Raw genomic sequence first — 21019 nt, 5'->3', positions numbered from 1 at the left:
GAGGACTCCAAATCCCATTCCTCATAGATACCGGAGCCACTTTAAATGTAATGAATGAAAAAACCTATGACGCCATAGCGGGCACATACCCTCTACAATCATCCCAAGCCCGCATCTTTCAGTGGGGTGCAACCCAGTCTTTACATTCCAAGGGACAATTCTTGTGTGACCTGGTTTATAGAGGGCAACGCATTCCTGTCACAATACATGTCATAAACAGCCGAGCAACGGGAAGATGCCTCTTCAGCTGCAAAACCACCACTGACTTACAACTCATCGATATTCGATATGACCAGTCCGAGACAATACAAGGCCTTCCACCGCAGACCCACACTCTGTGGGCCCTGTCATGAAGGGAACTAGACATCAATGAACTGAAAGACACATTTCCAAACCTGTTCCAAGGTGTTGGCATGCTAAAAGACGCTTTCATCCGATTACACATTGACCTGACGGTACGCCCCGTTCCGCAACATCCCCGGAGAATTGGATTTCATATACAAGCCAAAGTGTCGCACGAGCTACAGCTATTACTCGAAAATGATATCATCGAACGAGTGGACGGTCCCACCCCATGGGTGTCTCCCCTGGTGGTGGTGGCCAAGTCGGATGGATGCTTCCACCTCTACGTACACATGCGGATCCCCAACACCGCGACTCAGAGGGAAAGACATCCAGGACCCAACATTGAGGACATGCTAGTTAGACTTAACCAAGCCACCCGATTCTCGAAGTTAGACTTGAACCAAGGATACCACCAACTAGTCATCGACCCAGCATCCAGGCCAATCACCACGTTCACTACACATAAGGGTCTGTTCTGATAAAAAACGTCTTAACATCAGCATATCCTCGCAGCCGAAATATTTTAGGAAACGATACGAGGAATCATCGCACCAGTCACAAACGCTTTCAATTACAGTGACAATATCTTGATATTCGGCATCACCCAAGATAAGCACAATGAGGCACTACAGCAGGTCTGCACCATCCTGCAGGACAGTGGCCTCACCCTCAAGCCCGAAGTGTACTATCAACAAACGCAGTCTGTGCTTCTTTGGACACATATTTTCCGACCAAGGGAAAAGTGCAGATCCCGAAAAAATCAATGCCATCGTAAATCTGGAGGCCCTGAAAGACGTGATGGAACTACAGTCTTTCCTGGGAATGGTGGGTTACTACACCCGCTACCTGCACACTACGCAATGCTAACCAGCCCACTCAGACGGCTCCTCAAGAAAGACTGTTCCTTCACATGGGATACTGACTGTCAAGCAGCTTTCAAAGCGAACAAGTGCGACCTGGCCAGCGACTGCCAACTGGCGTACTTCGACCCTAACTGGGACACCAAAGTCACAGTGGATGCCAGTCCAGTAAGACTGGGGGCCATCCTAGCCCAGATGGATCCAAAAGGAAAATCCGACAGGCGCATTGCAGCCTACGCCAGCAGGGCACTCACCGCGTCGAGCAAGTGTACGCCCCCCTAGGCCGAACGCAAGACCCTCGCCGAGGTCTGGGCATGCGAGACGTTTCACCACTTCGTCATCGGTAGAACATTCGTCCTCATTACAAACCACCAGGCCCTTCTTTCCCTCTTTGGGAATCCCAAAATTAAGATGCCGCCTCGCATAGAGCGGTGGGGTATCCCCTTACAAGAATACAGGTACACCATAGTTAACAAACCTGGGGGAGACGCCAACCCTGTGGACTATCTTTCACGGCACCTCGGTGGGACACCCGAGAGCACGATGCAACTGGAGGCAGAGGCATACATTGCATACCTGTCCCTCAACGCCCTTCCCCCAGCCATCACGAAAGACCTATTTGCCGAAAGGAGCAAGGATGACCCCACCATACAAGTGGCCATCCAGCTCACCAACCCCAACAGGTGGCGACACTTGGCCACGGAACGCTTCAAAAACGGGGAGGTGGACAGGAGAGATTTACAGGGAATAGCGAGGGTACAAGGCAAACTGGCCACAACGGGCCAAGGAACACTGCTCAGAGGTAACTGACTGGTGGCCCCCAAGAGTCTTAGGAAAGCTCTCATCATCATAGCGCACGAAGGACACAGGGGAATCGCAAATACAAAGAAAATTTTGCAGAACCAGGTGTGGTTTCCATACATGGACATGATAGTGGAAGACACACTGAAACACTGCAAAGCCTGTCAAGTGACCTCACCAAACAGACCCCCATGTCAGCTCCAAATGGTCCCACTGCCCGAAGGGCCCTGGCAAAGAGTGGCAATAGATTTTTACGTGACACTGGAAGAAGGCGGCCACCTTCTGGTAACCATAGATGAATATTCCCGGTTTCCCATGGTCAAGCACGTCCCGCCACAGCCTTCCACCACGTGGTGATGGTGGTAAATGAGCTATTCAGTGAATGGGGTATCCCCAACACAGTCAGAACAGACAATGGCACGCCTTTTCAGGGACAGGACTTTAAGAAGTTTGCAGCGCATCTAGGATTCCACCATCAAAGGATCACACCCCTGTGGCCACAGGCCAATGGCATGGTGGAGCACTTCATGGCCACAATAAACAGACAAGCCAAAAAGCAGCTGCAGACTTCATGTCCATGCCCCAAGCCATCTCACAAATGTTGCGGAGTTACCGGAATACACAGCATGAGACGACCGGACACACTCCCAACGAACTGATGTTACGATACAAACCCAGAACCCGGCTCCCGCAGCTGGAAGACTACACCCTTGCAGAAGATGAGGAGGTCAGAGAAAGGGAGGCCGAGAAAAGAAAGAAAGCCAAACAATGGACTAATTGCAAGAGGAAAGTCAAAGAACACCAACTCCCAGTCGGCGAGATTGTACTCATCCGACAGAAGCAACACAGGAAATCAGACACCAGATACAGACCAGAACCGCTGGTGGTCACAGAAGTCAAAGTCTCAGGGATGACTGAGAGATAACCCGAAATGCCTTGTTCTTCCGCAAGATGTTCCAGGAGGACACTGAGAAAGAAACACATATTGAAGAAGAAGAACCCAGCGCCAAACCGCCTGAGGATCCCCCGCCGAGACCGCCAAACGAAGAGTTTGCGGCAGCACCTGGCCGCCCCCAGAGAATCATCCGCAAGCCCCCACGTCTCATCGAACAGATGTAGGACACAAACTCATGTGATAAGTAAGGGGGGGATGTTGTGGGTGAGCGGAACACGGCCCCTTTAAGAGAAGGGAGCCGGGAAGCGCAGGAAGAAACTGGGGAGGGGGAGGAAGGGAAGTGGTCAATGGGAGAGAGGCAGTTGGTATGAAGGAAATAAAGAGGGAAGGCGTGTGAGCCTGTGTACGGTGTGTTTCCTGTGTAAACGTATGAGTTTCCCCATAACAACTTGTCTCAGTGTTAACGGTTCCTGAGCCCCATCACCCTGCTTGCCATTATTTTGTAAGGGGTGAAGGAATACGTGCTGTAGCCGAATACGTAGGGCTTCTCCAATGACAACGTGCTCTCCTGCTAGTAGGAGTTGCTTTGGGATTTCTCAGCGCCTTATACTGGTATTATGTATGCTGGTATCTTACTGGGAAACGGCAAGATTACTGGAAGTGGTGGCCTGTAACTGGGAATGCCAATCTGGGTGCATACTGGCAATTTGAAGTTTAAAGCTGACAGAGTGCATCAAACTGAAAGATTGTATAACTGGGTTCATACTAGTAATGGTAAACTGGGTGCTTACTGGGAATCTGATTTGTATTGGTCTCCAGTGATTGCTGTGAAATTCGAATCTGGGTGTGTTTCCAACGGTGCATTCCCCCACTTCAAATGGGTCAGAGTGCCTCTAGCTTAGGTGTGCTTCTTGCATCCATGCACCTACTGCACCGTGAGCCACTGGCAAACTCGAACTTTAGGATGCCTGACATCTATGCACCCTTCGGTTTATCTCTTCCTTTTAAATCTCTCCTCTTTTGACTGTCCCTTCCCCTCTCTTTCCTGCCCCTCTCTCTCCATTCTTGTCGCAGCACTTGCACTTTATGAAACGAAGCCAGGCCAGGCCGAGTACGATAGTTTTCTGTTCTTTGTTCCTTTGTGTCCCTTCCCTACGCTACACCAGCCTCCCCTTCTTACCCCATTCTTGTTAAAGCTCTTACAATCACTAAAAAATGTGGTCAGGCCTAGTACGACAGCTGTTATATGTTTGTACCATCATAACGCTGATAGCACTTGCTCTTTCTGAATGACTCAAGGGCTTGTAAAGAATGTTGTTTACTTGAGACACTTGTTGTGTATAAGCGCTATACAAAGGCTCCAGCTTCCTCTTCATTGCTGCCTCCCACTGGAACTCGCTACCACCTCACTTCAGAGGAATAACATCCCACCTAGCCTTCCGCAAAGCGATCAAGACCATGCTTTTCATATGAAGCATCACCCATTATGGCCAGGTGCTCATTGCTCGCTAATGTAGCCATAAATAACTCCTGTAGCCAAAAGAAAGCTTTGTACTGTTCTGCTCTTAACTGCTACGCTTATTGGAACCAGTAGCAATCTTTATACTCTGTAACAAAGACATATCCTTCTATCAGCGCCTCGATGCCTCTTGGCTGCTAGTGCGCTTTATACATTTTAAAAATAAATAAATAATAATAAATAAATGTTTACTGGGAATATTGAGCTTACCGTTAATGTCAAACTGGGAGCTTAATTGGGATTTCAAGCTTCTTGCTAATGTTCAAGTAGGAGCTTACTGAGAACCTTAAGCTTATTGAAAATGTGAAACTGGGATTGTTTATGGAATGTGAAACTGGAGCTTCCTGGAAATGCCAATCTTACTGTGAGTGTCAAACTCGGAGTTACTGGGAATGTCCATCTTATGGTATTTGATGTGATGTTAGTGGTGCAATGTAGGTGGCATAGTGCATGCGGCTTATGGGACCTGGCATATGAGACTTTAAGTATGTGATGCTATGTAAACTATTTGCCGAGACATATGTGACATACTCGACATATGATTTGATGTGTGTGATTTTACATATGTGATGTCGCTGATGTGATGTGCATAACAGGTCAGGTGATGTGTGTGACTTGACATGCATGCCGTGTATGATATGATGTATGTGACACTGCACATGTGGCGTGATGTATAGGACCTGATGTACAAGACATGATGAATGTGATGTAACCTCTATGCCAATGTATGTGAAGTGTCTTATTTGACATGCTTGTGAGGCAATTACTTTGTTACAGGTGATATGACGTTCGAAGAGGTGCATGGTGTGGCAATGTGTAGAAAAATATGCGATGAGATATGATCCTTTTGACATGACGTATGTGACATGTGAGGTATACGATATGACGCGACACGAGATCACTTGTGACATGTTCTGAGACATGTTTATGGTAGAAGGGGTGATGCAATCATCTGAGCGGGAAGATACACAGCTGGCAAAGTAAAGACATGTAAGACTCTCACCAGTCTACGAAGGTGGAAGAAGCCCATAGGAGGTGCTGCCGGGAATTGAGAGGACGAATTTAGACGCCATTTTTAGACCTGAATCCCCAGCTCTATGGACCGTCTAATGTATGAGTTAGGATTTTGAGACAAGCCGTGATTACCACTCTTCAAATTTTTCAACAATCATGTATTACACTTCATCCTAAATTTGGAATAATTTCCAGTAAATCCTTTCGACAACCATCACACTTTTTCTCCTGAAGAGGCTGTGTGCCGGTCGTTCCGCAGATGTAAAGGCATTAGTCTAAACCAGGACCATGTACTGTGGCGTGAAGAAGCACTGAAATGTATACAGCCACCTGGCAGGAGCACACATCCTCAGCTGGGTGACTTGCTTTAGCAATGCTGTTGGAAACATTTTCTTTTTTAATTAATCTGGAGTTGTGTTTAAACAATCTCAGAAGTCCAACATATTTAAATCTCTCTGATGGGTCATGTTGTGTAATACAGCATTTGGGAAGTTACATGAGTAAATTGATACATAACATGCAAACTGGGAGTATGCTGGGGTTAGATGTTTGCATCTGGGACTATTTTTACTTCTGGCCTGAAATGCTTGTTGCAGGTCAGTTTAGCAACCAGATACAATTAAGCAATAATCCACGAGCCAGTGAGAGGCTTATTGCCATTAGTATCCTGGGGTAAACTGCTCTGGGACACTAATATCGTAGATTCAGATTGTATGCTCCACCGCGTCAGGTCTCCGGAGACCCGGAAAGAGGTGACCATTTCAAGGCTGAGTTTGAAAGAAAAGACTAGACTTCTCATTTAGGTCCATGGGTATGGAGTGGAAGGGAGCCATGTTGGAAGGAATGCTCCTTTCCACTCCATACTAATGGACCTAAATGAGCAGTCTAGTCTTTGCTTTCTAACATTTATATGTTAACAATTGTGGGCCCCGGGGCGCACATGGCCCGAGATTGCTGCTGTGGGCAGTGAAATCGCTGAAACGAAGAAACGCCAGCAGAAGCTGTGATGCGGCAGATGTCAGAGTTTAATGGCGGACGCGGCAGCTGAAGACCTGTATTTCCAATGCGGAAAGGTAAAGAACATACGGATGCGTCGGGTGCAAGATAGAACACAAGAAGAGCATAGCTCTCAGCCATTTGTGTCGAAAAGGCGGGTGAAATCACCCGATTTTGTTTTTGGCGGGTGAGACGCCCATTGAAATGAATGGGCGTGCAGGAGGCTTGGCGGGTGAGTCAGCTGTTTACAAGGCGGGTGACACCCGCCAAAAGCGTGTGAGTTGAGAGCTATGAGAAGAGGGGTTCTCGATCCGGTAAAGGCCCGTAAATGGACCGATGGGAGGCAGCAGGTAAGTGAAAAAATTGCGACCGCGTTACTAATAACCCGTTACATCTCGCCAAGTGAGGTGCTTTTGAGAGTCTGTTGTTACTGGCTATAGTCATGTGTTCTGGGATTGGGGGGGTCACTCAAAAGGACCCAATGGGACTAAGTGGAGTGGTTGTCATCATAACGTAGTGGAGAAGCTGTGTGCAGAGGCGCAGAGTGTAGTGTCAGCAAGGAGCACGGAAGACTGACAGATACGACCTGTTGCCGAGTGGACCGGGCAAGACCAGAGAAGCAAGGCTGACACCAGCCGACCCACCTGATACGGACCCACCGTCCTCCATGCCGCACACCGACATGGAGGACAATAAGGAAGCAGCCACTGGCAATCATGACGAGCCCAGGGATATGCTGGCGCCTGGTCAGATCGAAGAGGAAAGGGAGCTGCTGCAGGTAGACAAACTAAATATAACAAGGGGAATGTTTTGACCCCAGAACCCAGGTATGAGACCAGAGTGAGAGCAGAAAAAACTGACTGTACTCTGAAGGGAGGGGGGAGGGTGACCCTTTAGACATGCAACTAAAATCAGAGAGCAAGGGGACGGGGAGTCTGGAGGAAAAAGAGAAATCCAATGAGTAGTCCTGCATTTGCGACCAGAGGATGCTGGCTAAAGCACTTTGGTGGAAAGGAAAAACAGAGAAAACTACTTGTGAGAATATCTACTCCTGGGATGATGAGCGCAACACTGTGAAACCACTGCTTACCAGGGTAGTAGGTTCAAATTCCCAAAGAAAATTGACAAAACCACTTCCTTTGGAACAATGCATGCTGTTATATTGTGCCCCACTTCCAAAAGCAAACTGAGGAGACTGTGGGGCTTATTTTCATTGGGGCGTAACATAACGAACATGTGTAAAAGCCTCGCGTAAGGCACTTATCCCCATTTCTTATGTCACGCCTCATTTTCATTCATTTGAATGGTGGAGACGAGGGGCAGAACGCAACTTGCATTCCCCCCACCTCCCTACCTCCCTACCTCTCTGCCATACAAATGCCCCAGCATGCATTTTCATGCCGGCACAAATGCTGGAGATCCCTATGGAGCACGCTGGGTTTATGCCATAAAGGCAGCAATTATAATTGAACGCTGCTTGCAATGCGAGCCCGGTATGCAGAGTTTGCTCATTTCCACCACGTAATGCAAATGACCAACATTTGGCTGCAGGGAGCCGCCTAATTGTAGGTCTATACGAAAAAACTCCTCCCCACTGCCAAATTACGAGCTCTTTGAAAATGAGCTCCTATGTGTTGTGAAACACTCCACCCTGGGATACTGACACCAAATTCCCAGAGCAAACTGAGAAAACTGTTTTGTGAAACTACTCCATGCTGGGAGATTGACACCAAAATTCCAAGGCACATGGATAAAACTGCTCGCTGCAAAGCCGTCACATACTTCAATACTCAGTCCAAATTCCCAGAGCACATAGATATAACGGCTTGCTAGAAAACGATTATGAACTAGGATACTCGGTCCACATTCCCAGAGCAGAGAGAGAAAACAATGCGTTGTTTGTGCTGGTGCTATTGTTGCATTTGAGTTGGTGTTAGTTAAGCTGCTAATTCTGGTGCAAATGCCGCTGCAGCAGTGCTATGATTCGCCATATTTGGTCATTGTCCCAGGGCCTCAATTAGCAATGCAGGTGCAATGATCCATTTTGCAATGTTTTATCGCTGGTTGATAGCCTGACATTGCACCATTTTGAAAACGTGCCAGATTGTCATTTTACTGGAACTACAGCCAGTGCAAATCCAGTTATTGCGGCGCCAATAAAACTAGTGTAAAGTAGCGTATGTGTGCTCTGAAAAGGTTCTCAGCGGGAAGAGCTGTTAGAGGCCCACCCAGACCTGTGTGCTTGCAGCCTTGGCTGGAGTAGGCTATGCCTACAGTTGAGCCCTTACCAGTCAGCCTACAAGCCAATAGCAAAAGGAGGGGAGGCTTGTCCATAGTGGGCAGCAGGGTGCTGATCTGCCACCTATTGTGGACAAGCCAAAACCAGCCCAGTGAAAAGAATGAGCGCTCGCACAGATGCAGAAAGCTGTTGAGGGAGTGCTCCTGGGATGGCCTTAACTGCCAAAGGGAAATGTGATTTCCCTTTAACAGTTTCAGTCCCCCAGGTTTCAAACCTAGTGGGCCATTCCAGGCCAGGAGCGTTTTGTTTACCTAGCCTTGCACGGCCCATTGGGGATGAACATCAGGTAACTTCAGGCTACAATGTTTGTAAGGGGGGCTCCTGCACCTGCCGGCACAGTTACGTCCCTGTAGATAGCATGATGAAGGAGCTCTGGCACCACTGTGTATGTGCAGTTGTCCCTAGTTCCTTCTCTGTTCTGCCCAAGACCTGGAGGACCTTCGGTGCAAACAGCACCTGAAGTTCGGATTGGGGCAACGGGAAAGAAAGAAAAATGCATGTATGGATTATCTGTGTGCATGGAAGGGCTTCTATGTGTAACTGTGCTTGTGAATGAGAGAGTGTATGTTGTATGTGTTTGCGAGTGACTGAGAAAAAAGAATGGCTGTATGAATGTGTGTGTGCCGGAAAGTAGGCCTTTGATTATGGGGGAAAGGGAGAGCCATTTTTGCAGCCAGGATATATCGTTTATGTTGCACAGAATTTCTACTGGGCTTCAAGAGGGTAAAAACAACCTGATGAGTGTTCCTAAGTGGTCATATTGGCCTACATTGGTGGTGCCAGTCTGGCTGATATTCCTACAGTGGCATGGCATTCTTTACTGGGCATCAAAGCTAAAACAAACAAAATAAGTGTTACTACTTGGCTAGGATGGCCTGCATTGGGGAAGCTAGTCTGGATGTTTTATTTAGTGTGGATTGCCATTTTCTACTTGCATCAAGGGTAAAGCATGCATGTTAAGTGTTATTACATGACTATACTGGTCTACATTGGTTCAGCCAGTCTGGATATATTTTCTTACTGTGGCATGGTATTTTGTACTGGGCATCATGGCAAAGCAAGCATGGTGATTGGCGTTATATGGCCATAATGACCTACATTGGTGCAGCCAGTTTGGATATGTTTTCTTACAGTGACATATAATTTGTACTGGCAAAGCCAATAGGAGTATGTTCTTATGTGGAGATACTAGCATACATTGGCCATTGGCAGAAGAAGCCTGCACATGTTTTCTCTAGTATAATCAGGTGTGTACTGGCCTATGGGGAACTCTAGAGACCTAGCCTTTACATCGGGTTCTAAGGCTGCACCCATTTACCCATGGATCCGAATTCTCATTTTCCAAATTTCTTCTGAACTCAACCTACAAGTGAGTGCAGAATCATGCCTTAGGTGATCCTGGTGTGCCACCTATCTAAAAGGGTAAACGTGGAAATAAAAATGAATGGAGCATTCATTTCTTGTCTCATGTTATTTGATATGTGTCACACACACACACACACACACACACACACACACACACACACACACACACACACACACACACACACCTCTCTGAACCCTCTCTGATCTATGAAAGCCTCCCAGTGCCTAACCTCACTCTGAGCCTAGTCTGCCTTGACACTCAGAGCCTCCATTCTGACCCTCAACCGTAAGAGATATTATCAGTATATTGTATATCATTATTCCTAATAGTCTTCACTGGAATCCAAAAGGTATACTGGTATGAAACCCTCTACAAATGTGACTTCTATGGTCTCATCTCTTATATCTTTGTTATACAAGCCTTGGCAAGTAGTTGACATGAAATGTCCATAATTAAAATATCCCACAATGTTAAAATAAGAGGTGTACTGCTAATTCCCGGTCCTTCACAACTATATTTTCTCTGCATATTCTTTGAATCAGCAGCCGCAGCACCCCAGCAAGACATCAAAAGAGACAGAATAACAAAATCTCACACAAAGCACGATTCCTATACTAGGTTGTAAGGTCAGTATATATTTTCTTCTTCCCTGGTTTGGGAAGACATTAGGGACATGAGTGGACTTAACTCTTAACAAATAACGCAAGGTTGGGAGATTATTATCCCTGGGTAGGTCCTTTTTTTGATAGTATGGAAATAATATCTCCATTAGTGCAGCATATGTTCTGATAATTTTGTTTAGGTTGTTTTGGCATCTGTATTTGGCGCCATGATTTTTATTGTTCCTCCTGTAAGGAACATTTTCTTAAATCTGGCCCTCGCAATCTGTGGCTAGCTTTCCGTAGTACAGGGTGACAAACTAGGCATGCTTGGCCTTTTTGGGCCTCCTTGGTTACCTGATGGCTTTAAGCAAAACTTCTCAGATGGCCTCACTTTTTAAGCAAAAAATTACCAGAGGAGTATAGGATGACATCCTTTCAGCAGCAATGGAGCCCCATCTCTACTTATGCTATATCATTTGCCAGCTGATTTCAATACAGTAAATCACTCTCCCCTCCTGGAAGACCTTTAGCAAGTGACTGGCATCTCAGGTAAAAACCTAGATTGGTTCCCAGATTTTCTATCCAACAGATCTCATTGTATCAGGCTTAGTATGTTCTCCTCCAATTCTCATGTCCCATACAGAGCCCCCCAGGGCTCTCTCCCATGTCCATTCTCTTTAATGTATATGTAGCCCATGACCCCATGGGGCCCGGCTAGTGCGGCTACTTGCAACAAAGAGATGGTTGGAAAAGGGACAGTTGAAGGGAGACAAAGAAAAGAAGAAGAGAAAGAGAATTACCTGGCACGGGAGGGGTGTGGGGGGGGTGCTGCCTCAAGCAGCCCGCCTGGGCCTAAATCCATATGTAGGATTCAGGCAGCGCATTGGGGAGCCCTCCAGTGACTAATCCACAGGGTGCTGAGCTGCTTATGTCATGCTTATGTCATGGGCAGCTCGGCCACCCTTGAGCTTTGGCACCTGTTGGCACATGTGATGAGCACAGTGATATTAAGGGCCCAGGCTGCGTGTCAGGGGCTGCCTGGGCCCACAAAGAACAGCCGAGCCCAGACCACTTGTGGGGGTGGGCCAAACCAGGCTGTCCGGCCATGCTCCCAAAGGCCTGCCTCATGGCCAACAAAGCGGGCCCTTCAAGGAAGTCCTCCCGGGCTGCATATGCCAGGAGCAGCCCAGGAGGTGAAGCGAAGGAAAAGAAGATATAAGTCCTGGGTTGGCCAACCCGGGTGAAGAGGAGGAGGTGGAGGAAGTTCCTGGCTTCTCCGTTGAGGGGCCTCGGTGAAGAAAGCTCTGGGCCGCCCAGCAGACCAGTCTGGGTGAATATGTGCCCCCCCCGCGTCTAACGATGCATTGCAGAGGGGGCAGGCCAGAGAAGGCCGTGGAGCACAGCAGTGATCATGCCAGCACCCCTGTTGCCACAGAGACGCCACCGAAGACAAACGGGCACCAAAGGCGCGGCAGTGATGCTGGGTGGGCCCCTCAGCCAACGGGGTTCACCCCAAAAATAATGTGCATACCGCAGTTATGATATGATATGATAGGTATTAATACCTAGAGGTTTCTAAGCGTGGACCCGGGGATCAAACCTGTGTTGCTACTTGTCGTCTTGCTTCCAAGGCGAGCACGTTGCCGCTACACTATCCTCCTGAGGTGAGGCAGTGAGTGCGGGTAAGCCCCTCCAGCCAACAGCGCCCACCCTGAAGTTAACATTTGGCTACGGGGTGTGGCGGTGAAGTGTGGTGACAGATGCCTACTCACGGATGGGGCCGCCCAGGATACAAATAAGAGAGCGGGCTGTGCAGTAAGTGTGGGTGGCCATATCCATGTGGTGGACGGGGCCATCCTGAAGAAAGAAGAGGGTCCAGGGCCCCATTATGTGTCAACAGGGGACAGACCTCCAGCCTCCAGCCAGCCTTGCTATCAGCCAGCTGTTTCACCAGCCAACATTACCTTCAGCCAGCACAGATCCAGTTCACTAAAGGCAGACCTTGTGGTATTGTAACAGGGTGACTGACTGCAGCAGTCACCCCATTGTGACATTGTGTCTTATATGTTTATGTTGTATGTAAATATATATGCGTGTTAAGTTATGTGTATAGTTAATTATTGTTAAGTAGATTACACGTTGAGCAGGGGAGTTAAGGGTAATGTTACTTAGATTAAATGTTAAGTAGGGTTCATAGTTAAGTAAGATGTTGTATAGGTATGGCCATTAGTTAAAGAAGGGTGTGGAGGGGAGGTACTCTGGCGTGAGGTGATGGGATCATGTGCGGCAGTCTATTTGAGGCCGCCTACAGGCTGGGACCACCCATAGAGGCCATCTTCTGGCCTCACACATAATGTGGGTGGTACCTGAGGTTAGGCAGGGCGTCTGTTGCTGCAGACTCTCCATAAGGGTCCTTGAGACCCCTCCAAGGAAGGGTGAGCTGATGTATCGGGTCCCCAGTCAGTTGGAGCTCACGCCAGGGGATTCCTAGGGAAAAGGAAAAAGGTATTGATGTTTTAGTAAATAAAGAGGGGTCCCCGTTGGCATCCCTAGAAAATTCCCTCTGGTGTCTGTGTCTCTTAGTGATCAAGGAACACAGGGTGTGGCCCATCTCCTGTTCTTAGCAATTTTATTTTAGCAGGTGCAGCGCCCCTCCCTACCTAGCGGGCTGGGGGGTGGGCATGGTGGTTTCCATGGGAACTGTCCTTGACCTTGGCCAGGATTGGATGCTCCCTGGTTTGGGTCAGGGCCGGGAAACAGGGGCTACATATACGTAAAGCCACCTATGGATCCTCTTCACATCCATAACGTACGATTATACTCCTATGCTGATGATGCGCAGTTCTAAATTTCAATCGCCTCAAACATCAGCCTAAACCAGAATCCATCCCACTTCCTCTGTGCACTTGAGGGCGAGTAGCATAACAACACTCAACAATTCTCAAAGGTATTCAGTGGTCTTTCTCAGCCACTGACATCTGATAAACATCTAGGTATCCTGCATCATTGCACCCTGTTTGGCACCCCGGTGTCCTTCGCTCCATAGCGAAGACCTTTGAGGTCTTTTGGTACACCAAATTACAATGAACTCTTAAATTGAAGCTGTTTGCAAACTCTGGCGCTTTTATCGCAAATCAGTACGGAAAATCCTCCTAGTCATTACCCATGAGAATCATGCCGCCATCGTAGGTTTGCCAATCAGCTTTAGGCAAAATTACGCAAATGTCTACTATGCTAATGTTCTTGTCTATCAATTAAAAATGCTAGAACTATTGCAAAATGATGCTGGTCAATTAATTGCTGACATTCATAAACATTCAACCCTTGCTACTTTCCTGAGAGAACTGCACTGGCTCCCTGTCAAACACTCCATCTCCTTCAAACTACTCTTCCTTATTTTCAAATGCCTCAACTCAACTGCTCCTACTTATTTGGAAAATAGGATTCAATCTTACCAGCCTCCCAGAGACCCTGTTTTGCAAACCAGATCCTTCTAAATGCTCCTCTGTCCATAGCCCAAAGTACAGGCAGTAGAAGCGCCTCAGTAGAAGCTCCTTCTCTGTGCAACCCTTTGCCTCCTCACATCCATAATGCCACTTCCCTAACTCAATTCTGAAACCTCATATAGCACTGACTCGTCATTTAAGCCTAGACTGTTTTTGCTGTTACTGTCATAGACCCTCCTTGTCTGTCACCTGCCTCTTCCCTACTTTGTATCCCCTCATACACACATATTTATTTATTTTCTTATAAGGAACGTATTCGAATCTTATAAGATCGTACATAAATCCTACTTCAAACAAGATATTATAAAAATGTGGATGTAATATAACTTACTTTAAAGTTCTTATTATTGTTCCCAAAATCCTACTAGTTTCTCACAAGTTCTTATAAGCTACTTATAGGAATCTTATAATCAATGTTTATATGGGTCCCTGCCCCCGTCTTTCTCCTCCCCACACAAACCTTAACATTCATTTTGTAGGTGTGCACTCTATAAGCTCTTAAATACATACATACATACATATATACATACATACATACATACATACATACATACATACATGTCTGGACTCATCTATCTCCTGTGCAGGTCAAAGTATGGCTGGACACAAAGGCAATGCAGTCACATTCAGATCACAGCATTTATCAAAGCACATGTTTTTTGAGTTAAATGAAAAGGGGTTACCCAGAAACAGAAGACAGATAGTCCAATAAAGGTCCATCAAAGCAGAGGGTATTTTGCAATGCCAAACAATGGCTGTACTGTAACTCTGCATTGTATTACGTGGCTTGCTTCACTGCCACCTCTCTTCAGGCTCCTAGCTTCTCCTTGCATTGAGACATAGGGCCTCATTATGACCAGGGCAGTAAGGGATTACCGGTACCGGTAAGGGCAACGCTACTGGTAATCCCTTACCGCCCAATTTCGAGGTCCCTTTGCGGGTCGTCCCTTAAAGGCTGGTTTTACCAGCCGTTAAGGACGGGACCCGCAAAGGGACTTTGGAGGTAATTACGGTACCACAATTTGCGGTACCGTAATTACCGCCTTCCCCATTCCCATTCAGCCCTACGGGAGCTCAAATGGGAATGGGGAAGGGCCATGGTGAATGGGGAATTACCGCCCCCGCAAACCTTGGAATGGGGAGGTAATTCCGCCATTCACCATGGCGGAATTGGTAGTTTACCGGTGGCAACCATGGCGCAAATAGCGCCATGGTTACCACCCGGGTCGTAATGAGGCCCATATTCTTATTACAGTCCAAACCTGCACTCCTCCACAGATAACTGCAGATAAGGCAAATGATGATTGACACAAGGGGTGTGCTGAACAGCAATACACTTATTTTCTATCTTGGCACATGCAACTGTGTTTCTTCTTCTAGCCATAGTCTTCATCTACCACATCTCTGTGCATTAGGTGCACAGGGTTCTCTAAACGCCCCCCCCCCCAACTCACAGTGTGGGAAAAGAGAGTTCATGATGTATGCCAGACAGGGAGCTCAAGCAAAACACGCTCACCAATGGAACAGGCTGATGCCATGCGACATGGGCTCGATGCCACGGATGAGCCGATTCAGCTCTTCATCCTCCAGTGGGTGGTAATGTTGGGAATGAGCCTAGTGCTTTACTACATTTCCAAACTGTCCCAAGTGCTTTACAAATGAGGCAAGATTTCTCTAAGCACTATAGCATTGAAAACGTTTTTTTATGCAAAGAAAATCACTCACAGGCATGGCCAGTCACTAAATATAGATAGGTAGTATTTAAAATATAATGTACAAATAAATTAGTTGAAAAACACGTGTAAATGTTATGCAGTGTAGTTTTAAAAATCAAATGTCAAAGCACACGGTAAAGTCAAGCTGTGCTAAATATAAAGTACATGCAGGCTTGGAGAGAACGAAGTTGCTGACCAAATGTTCAACTAGACAAACCGCAAATATATAAGGCTTTTGGGATCATTGTGAGATCATTGTGAGATGTCGAGCTTGGTTAGGACCGTCTTAACTTACACGGGAATGACAATATGGGGTCCTAGTCCTAGAACTTGTGCTGCAAGGTCCTTTTCCATCCAAGTAAGAATAATTTTTTCCATCTTTGCAAAATGAGAGCTATAACCATCAACTGACTCTCTGTTATCGACCAAGCCTTGTTATAGGCAATCCACTTCCCCTTCAAATTATTCCTTATTTTCCGACTGATACAAGCATTACAAAAGGAAAACAACAACTCAAAGAACTGTGAGGCAATTCCATACAGCAAAAACACAGACTCCACTCCAAGGGATTATTTCCACCCTCCCCTACCTATGATTTTAAAAAAGTAGAACACACAGTAAGTGAGATCTTGGTCAAGCAATATTTTTCAATGGCAATGAGGTAGATTTTACTCCACTTATTAGAGAGGATTCTTGGAAATTCTCAGTCTCAAGCTGAGTTTTTCGCACTTCTTGAAATAGTGCAGATGAAACAATTAATATCAAATGCTGCTGAAACCCGTAGTCAGGTCACAGAAATGAATGGTGTTCTTGTCAGGGTTGTTCACTCTTCAGTAGTGTTGCATGACTACTTCATGATTCTAGAACCATTGGATTGGAGGCTTTGGTGCGGAAAGGACTCTGCTCACTCCCCTTTCCCCATACTTCCCTATAGAGTACCATAAGCACATAAGCCAAGTTCAAACAAGACTCTTTTTTTCCTTCTGGGCCTGTTGGTCAATGTCACGAAACAATCTTTCCAACCAAAGTATTTCCTATAATTCATCTGGGTGACATTGAACACATCGGAAGACGTATCCTCCATTGGAACACATACAAGCCCTTGAACAGGTATTGATGCACTCAGAGAGTAAATACTTTCTATCTGTGCCATGGTTCTGGATACACTTGGCCCTCATGGACTCTCTCACTCTTAAAGCCTCCATCACCAGGTTTGCCATGAGAACCATTTCCCTGCATCTGACCGGCCATTGGGATCAGGAGAAAGTTCTATTCATGCAAAGTGCTGATACCACTCAGCTCTAGGAGTCAACTAGTATCCTGGTCCACAGACATTATACTCATTATGTGAAGTTCTGGTGGGACTCTGTCCCTATTCCCGAGATGTCGCCAGATTTCTTAGAGTATGGATGGAGGCAAACTAAGATTTTGAGACTCGTGACCGCTAGTTCGCCAGAACATAACTTGTCCTCTGCTCCAATCTTATTGATTTGAAGGCGATATTCCAATCTTTTAGTGCTTTTCTCCTTCTGGTTCAACCGAGCAGGCTGCCCCACAGTCTACAGGACTGCAAGCTTCTTTATCAACAAGCACTGTGGCACACTCTTCAAGAAACATCCCCATCAGTCCACCTGGGGGCTTTGGCAGCTTAAAGAAACTATTTTCCAACAACGTAGGTTAACCTGGTTCAGGGATAAGTCTCTCTCTTTCGTAGTTTCTACTGGGACGAGTGATCTGTACGATATAATGATTTTTCTTCATTATCCCAATACTCCTTGTTACCTTCTCTTATGAAGGGGAATGTCTCTGAATGCCTTGTCTCTTGGCGACCTCTTCTCGAGCCTTGGAACGTGGTCACTTTGTGGTTACTGGGTTTGTGTGTCGGCTCTGGTGTCCCAGTTTCTCGTCTTGGGCTACTGCCCTGTGGCTTTCTCGTATTGGGGCTGTGCTGTTGCTTTGGTGTCTCAGCATCTTGTATCAGGCTCTTGCCCTGATTCTCTCTTGGGTCAGGGCTACAATGTGACTTTGGGGTCTCAGCGTTTTGCCTCATTCTCATGCCCTGTGGCTTTCTTCGGTCACGGCTGCGCTGTGACCTTCGAGTTTCAGCCTCTCCTGCCCTGCTCCTGGCCTCTTGTTCTCTCTTGCCTGGGTTTCACTTTGGCTTCAGCATCCCAGTCTCTCAGGTCGGTCTGGTTGCTCTCTCGTGCTGGTGTTTTGCTGTTACTCTGACGTCCCAGTTTCTCGTCTCAAAGCGTGTTTCAAACTCGCTGGTCTCCTTTCTGGTACATATTCTGTCTCCTTCCAATCTTACGCAGCGCAGAGCCCTCCTTAGCCAGCGTATGCATTCCTCTCTCGCTCCGATCTCCATACAGGGTCCGTTATTTAGTGTTCTCGTCTCAATGAGTTGCAGACTTTGATTTAAAGGGACATGTTCATTACTTATATGATGATTGTATCTCTGTGGCGCTCCTTTATTCCAGCCTCTATCTTTACAGGATTCTGGCATTGTGGAGTCTGTCATGTAGGCCATGGTGTGCACAGCTGTTGGGAGTTCCTCACGGGAACGGTAGTCCTTGTCCTCTAAGCGGGAATCTCTCCCGGTGATGTCCCATTTGCCTCAGCCCCTAGGGAGAGTGTTGCGGAGCAGGCACCCCCTTGGGGAGAAGGGACAAATCCATTTGATTCATCGCAGGGTTTACTGTTTGTTGTTTTCAAAGACGTGTTATCCCCACTCGCCTAGGTTGTTTTTGTAGCGACCTAGTCTCAAACACATTCTTAAATCCTCGTCTAAATGACCCCAAAGGAGAGGATAACATTTCACAAACATTTCAGCTGGAGTAAAGCTTTCACTCCCTGAAGATGTTCTTTCTTTTGAATTCCGTTCATAGCACTTAAACCTTTTTAAGTCAAAACAATTTAGACCATATGATACCCTATATTCTCAACTACATAAAGATGCTTTCTCTATGGAATATAAACATTTTCAAAGTTCACCTGTGTTCACTTTTATGTCCTCAGTTTAAAGGTTCTTTCCACTCTGGTTCAGAGGTTTTGTAGTTAGAAAAGGAGTTGGAAGGTTTAGGTTACTCCAGATCTGCTGGACGATTGCTGACAGTTCATCTCTGAACGTATTGCTACGTTTTCACTGGTGCACCTCAAGCCCATTTGATCACTTTGAATCAGAGCGGACTGAGGATGAAATGCTGCTGCCGCTATCATAAGCTGCTGCTGCCGCTATCACAAACAGATGCTGCTATCATAAGCTTCTGCTGCCACTATCATAAACTGCTGCCTTGCCTCATCTACAGAAAACAGAGACGAGGTTAATGGTTGTAAGGGAGACTCTGCTGGGGCATCAACCTCGCTGTAGCTTGACCATCGCCATCTTCAAGCTCTGTGTTGTCGAAAGCCGTGTCACAAGCAACCAGGGTTCTGTCACTTCCAGGAGAATTTGCCAGGAACTGGCATTGGAATGATTTTGCAACTGGCGGGGGCGCATTGTTGCCAGGAACAACCCTGTTTTTGCAGTGACCACCAATGACATTGCTCCTGCTTCTCGGGAGAGTGGCCCTGCTTCAGAGTTGGGTGCGTCAATGGATTCTATGCATGCGACCAACCCGCGTTACACTGGATATTCAGAGCAGACCGATCCGATGGTAGCTCATCAACCTAGCAAGCTATCTGCCCTGGGGGACCAGAACCTGGTGCATACAAAGAGGACAGACAAAAAAAGCAGAAGGATTCTCTGTACTGGCCTCTTGTACTCAGAAGGGAAACAGCTAAGACTATGTGTGGGATTGCGGTCTTCTTGTAAAAATATTTCAGTTAAGGGTGGCACTGGGTGCCCTGTTTGTGGGAAGGCTCTACTCTGAGGAGTAGGATCTGTGATGAGGTAGACGAGGACTTAATGGCGATTTTAGATAAGTAATAAGCGCCTTCTGGTGGGTGATTGGCCCTCTGTTTGAGTTCTTCATCAGGTTCTGACATTAATTTGTGTACTGTTTCCCCAAAGGCTGAATTGTGGAGGCTTTCAGTGCACCCACAATCACCCTTTATTGCTTCCAGGAACGGGGTCCACAGAGACATTACAATAACCTGCAATTATGACACAAACCCTAAATTTATTAATAGCTTTTAATAATTGATTTACAAATAGCGTTCCTTATTTGGATAATAATGTGATGTTATAGAAGGTCCTTTTATTACAACTTTAATAGCACTTCTGCTCTCATTAAAAAGTATCAATGAATGTCTTATTTGTTTGGCGAACAGAATGCTACCGCCTCTCATATTGGAAGAGCGTGTATTGTTTCCTGAGCTGCCTATCGCGGTAAACACAGTATGTGTCAGAAAGTGGGCCTACTTTGCAATAGCAACATTCCTCTGGCATATTTACAGTGCAACACGTTCTGCCTCCTTTTGCCAACAGTATTTCAGTCATTGGCATTCATAAAAGAACATTTAATAGGCCGAAATGTTTATCAGAATCAGAAAATGCTTTATTCCCGTTCACGCCCATACAAGTGCAATAATGAACAACACGTGCAAATACAAAAGACAAAGACAGACTCAATATCGACATGTGTTTCTCTATCAGTCATTAGAGTAGAATAGCAAATAGAAACCTGGAAAACGTGACTTATTTGTTTAAAAAAGATTTGTCTTTCTCAAAAAAACACAGAAGTGTCCAGGGAAAAACCAGAAAACAGTGTGCACGGGGGAAAGTAATTTTACACCAATATAACATACCATTATCGATATTGCAATATCCTCATCCTCAGGGAGAGTAAATATCACCTGCCACTTACCGCCACCCAGTCACATATACTAGCACAATCCCCAGTTTCTGATGTCACCCCGTGACAGATGGCGTGATTTGCCTTACAGATTTACACTGTGCCAAACAGACTCAAAGTAGAACTGCCAGTAAAATACACCAAATATTTCGAGGAATAAATATTGGGGTTTTTTTGTAGGTATATTTCAACTTACCTAGCATACCATTGCCGTTTTCATTAGACCTATTTATTAAATTACTTCATTCCCACTATGCAGACTGTTGCCAGTTTCTAATAAGAATAATATGTATTATATGTTTTAG

General features: G+C 46.3%; 1 protein-coding gene across 3 annotated transcripts in view; it reads left to right on the top strand.

Moving 5' to 3' along the window:
• The window catches only part of LOC138580230 (asialoglycoprotein receptor 1-like), a 233674-nt gene that overhangs the window by 172197 nt on the left and 40458 nt on the right, over positions 1–21019 (top strand). The window contains exon 1 of one of the 3 annotated variants that reach the window (XR_011304212.1): positions 6287–6507. The exons of 1 other annotated variant lie outside the window; for it this stretch is intronic. The gene's annotated coding sequence lies outside the window, so the exon portion shown is untranslated. Of the gene's footprint in view, positions 1–6286; positions 6508–6903; positions 7209–21019 lie in introns of those variants that run through there. One more of the 3 variants, XR_011304213.1, reaches the window with a different exon arrangement.

Source organism: Ambystoma mexicanum, chromosome 3p (genome assembly GCF_040938575.1).
Source record: "Ambystoma mexicanum isolate Mex_15411 chromosome 3p, UKY_AmexF1_1, whole genome shotgun sequence".
Taxonomy (NCBI): Eukaryota; Metazoa; Chordata; class Amphibia; order Caudata; family Ambystomatidae; genus Ambystoma; species Ambystoma mexicanum.
This window is presented reverse-complemented; position numbering and strand designations above follow the sequence as displayed.